We start from the raw sequence: 6237 nt of genomic DNA on the forward strand, positions 1-6237 counted from the left end.
CTTTGGAGTATTTTGTGCTTGTACCCTAAGCCCTAATTGCTAGTTTCAACTTAAAAAGTCAAATATTTAGCATAGAAACTTCTTGTTTGGCATTTCAAGCTTTGAAGTGGATTCTCACATTTGGTGATGACTTTCCACGATGATTCTTCTTGAGCTTGATCGCCCAAGCTTGTAGATGCAGTAGGGCAACTTTGTATGGCTTCGATGTAGCCTTTTGCCTTGCGGATACCATTTTTGGCAATTTGTCACTCAAATTGCATCTTTTTTGGAGAGGAGATGGTCAACGATGATTTTCCTTGACACTTGACCATGTTTTGGTTGTCAATGGTATGTGGATGATGCTCGTGAAGTTTCGTGGCAAACGGACACATCGTTTGGCCGTGAGAGCCAAATGACGCTTTGCGTGTCCGATGCCTAGCTTGATGGTTTGACCTACTTCTAATAGTTTGACTATGGAGGAAATTACATGCCCTTGTAGATAACCTCGAGGAGCACCTACTCATGAAGTTTGGTGTCATTGTGATGATTTGTTCTAGATATGCTCATCTAGCATAGGGTTAACTCCCTTTTGTTACCATATACATGTGGTAGTGATGTGTGTGAACACACTAGGACCGCCGGGGCATTTTTTCCCTCTTTAGAAGGTTTTTTTCCCCCGTGCATTGTATATACGCCCATCACTCTAGGGCTATCTATCTTTCTATTGCACACTAAGTAACACACTCTCTATTGTGTGCCTTGAGCTTCCTTCCTCTTCTCCAAGCTGTGTATGTTTCCCTGTAACCTTAATTCCAGCAATTGGTATCAGAGCAGGTCACGTCCTCCCGGGCTTAGTCGCCAGCTGCTCCAGCACACGCTTGCTCACTTTCTCTGATTTCAGTGAGCTTTGGCAAGCGTTCGCAGGTTGACAAATATTTTGGGAAAGCTCAAAGAGTTCGGTCTGCTCAGAATTTTGATTTGGGCTCATTTTGGCCTCCGTTTCCACTACAGGTAGTACTGCACAAGCTATTTCGTCACTTTGTGCATAATTTCTGTCAGTGCCGTTTTTTGCATAACAGGTGCCTTATAGTCTTCTACAGTTTGTGCTATATAGCACAGGTTGTTCCCACTCCGTTTCTTCTATTTTCGGGCAGTTTTCACATCAAGTGCAGCGTTTAACATGGCTGACAACAACAACACAGATGTGTTCAAGATGTTTGCTCTGCTGAGGACAGGTTGGATGGGGACAACTACCCTATGTGGGCTTATATGATGCAACATGTTCTTGTCTCAAAGGGTGTCTGGAACATTGTGCAGGGCATTGATGTACGTCCTGGTTCTGAGGATGTAGGCGATGTTGAGGATGTTGCAGGTCTTGCTGCAAGGATTGCAGCTGTTAGAGTTGTTTTGCCTACGGTAGAACAAGCTCATTGGGATGTTAAGGATGCGTAGGCTCATGCATTGATTGCGTTGTCTGTGAAGCGTACCATTGTTCCTCACATCCGTTCAGCAAAATCTGCAAAACAGGCTTGGGATATTCTAGCAGGTCTTTATGCAAGCCGCAATGAGGCTAAAATTGCTTTGTTGCGTAAAGAGCTGGATTCAAAGATTATGCATGAGGAAGATGATATGGACACTTTCCTTGCTAGTGTCAAGGATATCATGAGCAACTTATTTCTGCAGGTGAAGTTATTTCAGACAGTTCCCTTGTGCAGACTGTTCTTGATGACTTACCAGATTCTTACCAGACTTTTGCTAGTACTTGGAGACTTATGACCCAAGGAAATCCAGAAGTTGTCAAGTTTGATGCATTATGAACATTGCTGTTGCAAGAGTCACTTTCCAGAAAAAACAGGACTAGACAGCGTGCAGTTGAACAGGCTTTTATTGCTCCTCAAAGAAAGGGTGGTAACAGCAATGAAGCCACTTCTTATGGTTCTGCTGCAAGTGGCAAAAATTATGTTCCTAATGCTTGTGCTGGCAGCAATTCGTCTGGAAATTCTAGTGATAAGGGCAAAAAGAAGATGCGTTGCCATTATTGTAAAGCCAATGGTCACTTGATCAAGTCGTGTCCTAAGTTGAAGGCCAAAGAGGCTAAGAAGAAAGAGGGTGGTTCCACTGCAACTGTTACCATATACATGTGGTAGTGATGTGTGTGAACACACTAGGACCGCCGGGGCATTTTTTCCCTCTTTAGGAGGTTTTTTCCCCCGTGCATTGTATATACGCCCATCACTCTAGGGCTATCTATCTTTCCATTGCGCACTAAGTAACACACTCTCTATTGTGTGCCTTGAGCTTCCTTCGTCTTCTCCAAGCTGTGTGTGTTTCTCTGCAACCCTAATTCCAACAATTGGTATCAGAGCAGGTCACGTCCTCCCGGGCTTAGTCGCCAGCTGCTCCAGCACACGCCTGCTCACTTTCTCCGATTTCAGTGAGCTTTGGCAAGCGTTCGCGGGTCGACAAATATTTTGGGAGAGCTCGAAGAGCTTGGTCTGCTCAGAATTTTGATTTGGGCTCATTTCGGCCTCCATTTCCACTACGGGCAATACTGCACAGGCTATTTCGTCATTTTGTGCAGATTTTCTGTCAGTGCCGTTTTCTGCATAACAGGTGCCTTATAGTCTTCTACGGTTTGTGCTATATATCACAAGTTGTTCCCGCTCCATTTCTCCTATTTTCGGGCAGTTTTAACATCAGGTGCAGCATTTACCATGGCTGACAACAACAACACAGATGTGTTCAAGATGTTTGCTGCTGAGGACAGGTTGGATGGGGACAACTACCCTATGTGGGCTTATATGATGCAACACGTTCTTGTGTCAAAAGGTGTCTGGAACATTGTGCAGGGCATTGATGTACGTCCTGGTTCTGAAGATGTAGGCGATATTGAGGATGTTGCAGGTCTTGCTGCAAGGATTGCAGCTGTTAGAGTTGTTTTGCCTACAGCAGAACAAGCTCGTTGGGATGTTAAGGATGCGCAGGCTCATGCATTGATTGCGTTGTCTGTAAAGCGCACCATTATTCCTCACATCCGTTCAGCAAAATCTGCAAAACAGGCTTGGGATATTCTAGCAGGTCTTTATGCAAGCCGCAATGAGGCTAAAATTGCTTTGCTGCGTAAAGAGCTAGAGTCGAAGATTATGCATGAGGAGGATGATATGGACACTTTCCTTGCTAGTGTCAAGGATATCAATGAGCAACTCATTTCTGCAGGTGAAGTCATTTCTGACAGTTCCCTTGTGCAGACTGTTCTTGATGCCTTACCAGATTCCTACCAGACTTTTGCTAGTACTTGGAGACTGATGACCCAAGGAAATCCTGAAGTTGTCAAGTTTGATGCATTATGCACATTGCTGTTGCAAGAGTCACTTTCTAGAAAAAACAGGACTAGGCAGCGTGCAGTTGAACAGGCTTTTATTGCTTCTCAAAGAAAGGGTGGTAACAGTAATGCAGCCACTTCTTATGGTTCTGCTGCGAGTGGCAAAAATTCTGTTCCTAATGCTTCTGCTGGCAGCACTTCGTCTGGAAATTCTGGTGATAAGGGCAAAAAGAAGATGCGTTGCCATTATTGTAAAGCCAATGATCACTTGATCAAGTCGTGTCCTAAGTTGAAGGCCAAAGAGGCTAAGAAGAAAGAGGGTGGTTCCACTGCAAATGCTGGTTCCACTACAAATGCAGCCATTGTTGAGTCTTCTGTGAAAGGAGATTTTGATGCTGATGTTGATGCAGAATGGGCTTTTAGTGCAGAGTGCACTTACAATCCTGCTGTCCATGATGCATGCTTGTCAGTTGCTGCAGATTCACATGTGTGGTATTTCGACAGTGGTGCTACAAAGCACATTACCTCACATCGTGAATTGTTTACCTCTCTCGAGTCTGTCCCTCATGGGAATTCAGTCACTTGTGCCAACAACGCCTCTTATCCAGTTCAGGGAGTTGGAAAGATTGTGCTCACTGCTGCTAATGGCAGTTCCTTCACACTTGTTGATGCACTTTATGTACCTGGGATCAAGAAGAATCTCTTGTCTGTATCCGCACTTGCTAGACTTGGACTTGTAGTCAAATTTGTGGATGACAGATGTACAGTTCATGATCTCAGTTTTGGTGATGAAATTGTTGCATCTGGGCTTTTGTGCCGTGGGCTGTATAAGCTCACTTTGTATGACAAGTGTGGACAAAATTTTGCAAATGCTGTTGCAGATTCAAGGGCTATTTCAGATGCAAAACTTTGGCATGCACGTTTTGGTCATCTGAATTTTGCCAGTTTGCTGCGTTTGCAGAAATCTGATATGGTTGCTTCTTTGCCGCCTCTTGAAGCACCTATCAAACATGTTTGTGAAGGCTGTATTCTGGGTAAAATGCAGCGTTCTAAGTTTCCAAAGGATGGTTCAGTTAGGGCCACATGCAGGTTGCAGCTTGTGCATAGTGACGTTTGTGGGCCCATGCAAACTCCGTCCTTGGGCAATTACCTGTACTTCGTGACTTTCATTGATGATTACTCCAGGCATGCGTGGGTATTTCCGCTTAAAGCAAAGTCCGAAGTTTTTATGTGCTTCAAACAATTTTTGGCTATGGCTGAAAATGTCTCAAAATGTACTATGGGCACCCTCCGTTCCGATCGAGGGGGGGAGTATATGTCTCATGAATTTAATGCATTTCTGGCTAGTCGTGGGATAAAACACCAATGTACAGTGCCTTATACACCTCAGCAAAATGGTGTTGCTAAGAGGAAAAACAGGTCACTAACGGAAATGGCACGATGTATGGTCAAAAGTCAAGCTTTGCCGCATTCTTTTTGGCTTGAGGCCATCATGTGTGCCACTTATGTACTTAACAGGTGTCCTACGAAAGCTTTGCAGTCTATTACTCCATATGAAGCATGGCATGATAGAAAACCTTCTATTGAGCACATGCGTGTTTTTGGCTGTTTGGCATATGCTTTGGTGCCACAAGTGCAGCGCAGAAAATTGGATGATAAGGCTGTCAAATGTATTTTTGTTGGTTATAGTGCTGAAAGCAAAGGTTACAGGTTGTATCATCCGCAAACAAAACGTATTTTGGTTTCACGGGATGTAGTGTTTGTGGAAGATTCTGTTCAACCCTTGCTGTCATGTACTAGAGACTGTAATGTAAACTCACAGGACATTTATGACACTTTGTTGCCTCTTTTCAGTGGTGGAAATACGAATGTAAGTTCCAATGAGGCAAATGTACAGCCTATGGGGGTTTCTGAAAATGTTTTAGAACAGCCTATTACTGATGCAGATGTACATGATGTACTTGATGAGGAAAGGGCTGAAAATGAGCAGGCTAGAGGTATGCCAAAATGGCTGGTGCACACTTTGCGTGACAGTAAATTGGATGCACCTTTATCTAGTCGTACTCGTTCAGGCTCTCGCCATGCATCTTATGCATCAGATTGTTATGCTTTGGCTGTGTCTAGTTTACATGATGTTGAGGAGCCTCTGTCTTTTGATGAAGCACAGAATTCAGAAAATTGGATTGCTGCCATGAAATCAGAATATGATGCACTTATAGAGAATGACACATGGACTTTATGTGAATTGCCTCCTGGCAAAAAGGCCATTGGTACGAAGTGGGTTTACAAGTTGAAACGCAAGCCGGATGGTGAGATCGATCGCCATAAGGCTCGACTTGTTGCAAAGGGTTATGCACAACAAAAAGGCATAGATTATGAAGAGACTTTTGCTCCCACTTGTCGTATGACTACTGTGCGTTTTCTATGTGCATTGGCAGCTCATTTTGGTTGGGATGTACATCAATCAGACATTGTTACTGCTTTCTTGAATGGTGACATATTTGAGGAAGTTTATGTAACGCAGCCTCGCGGTTTTGTCATAAAAGGACAAGAGGACAAAGTGTGCAAATGTAAGAAGGCTTTGTATGGGTTGAAGCAATCTCCTCGTGCTTGGTATGAGAAAGCTGACACTCATTTGGTTAAACGAGGCTTTCGTAACAGTCCAACAGAAAGCACATTGTATGTAAAGCGTGAGGATGATGTATTTCTCATTGTGGTTCTTTATGTTGATGATTTGCTGATCACTGGACCAAATGAGAGACATATTGCTGAATTTAAGGCTGATTTGAATGCTACTTTCAAGATGAAAGATTTGGGGCTGTTGCATCATTACTTGGGTATACAGTTTAAGCAGTGTGATGGTGGTATTGCCTTGTGTCAGAAAAGTTACATAGAGACATTGCTATGTAAGTTTGGACTTGAGGATTGCAAACCTA

The sequence above is a fragment of the Adiantum capillus-veneris genome, chromosome 17 (assembly GCF_014529385.1).
Source record: "Adiantum capillus-veneris isolate H3 chromosome 17, ASM1452938v2, whole genome shotgun sequence".
Taxonomy (NCBI): domain Eukaryota; kingdom Viridiplantae; phylum Streptophyta; class Polypodiopsida; order Polypodiales; family Pteridaceae; genus Adiantum; species Adiantum capillus-veneris.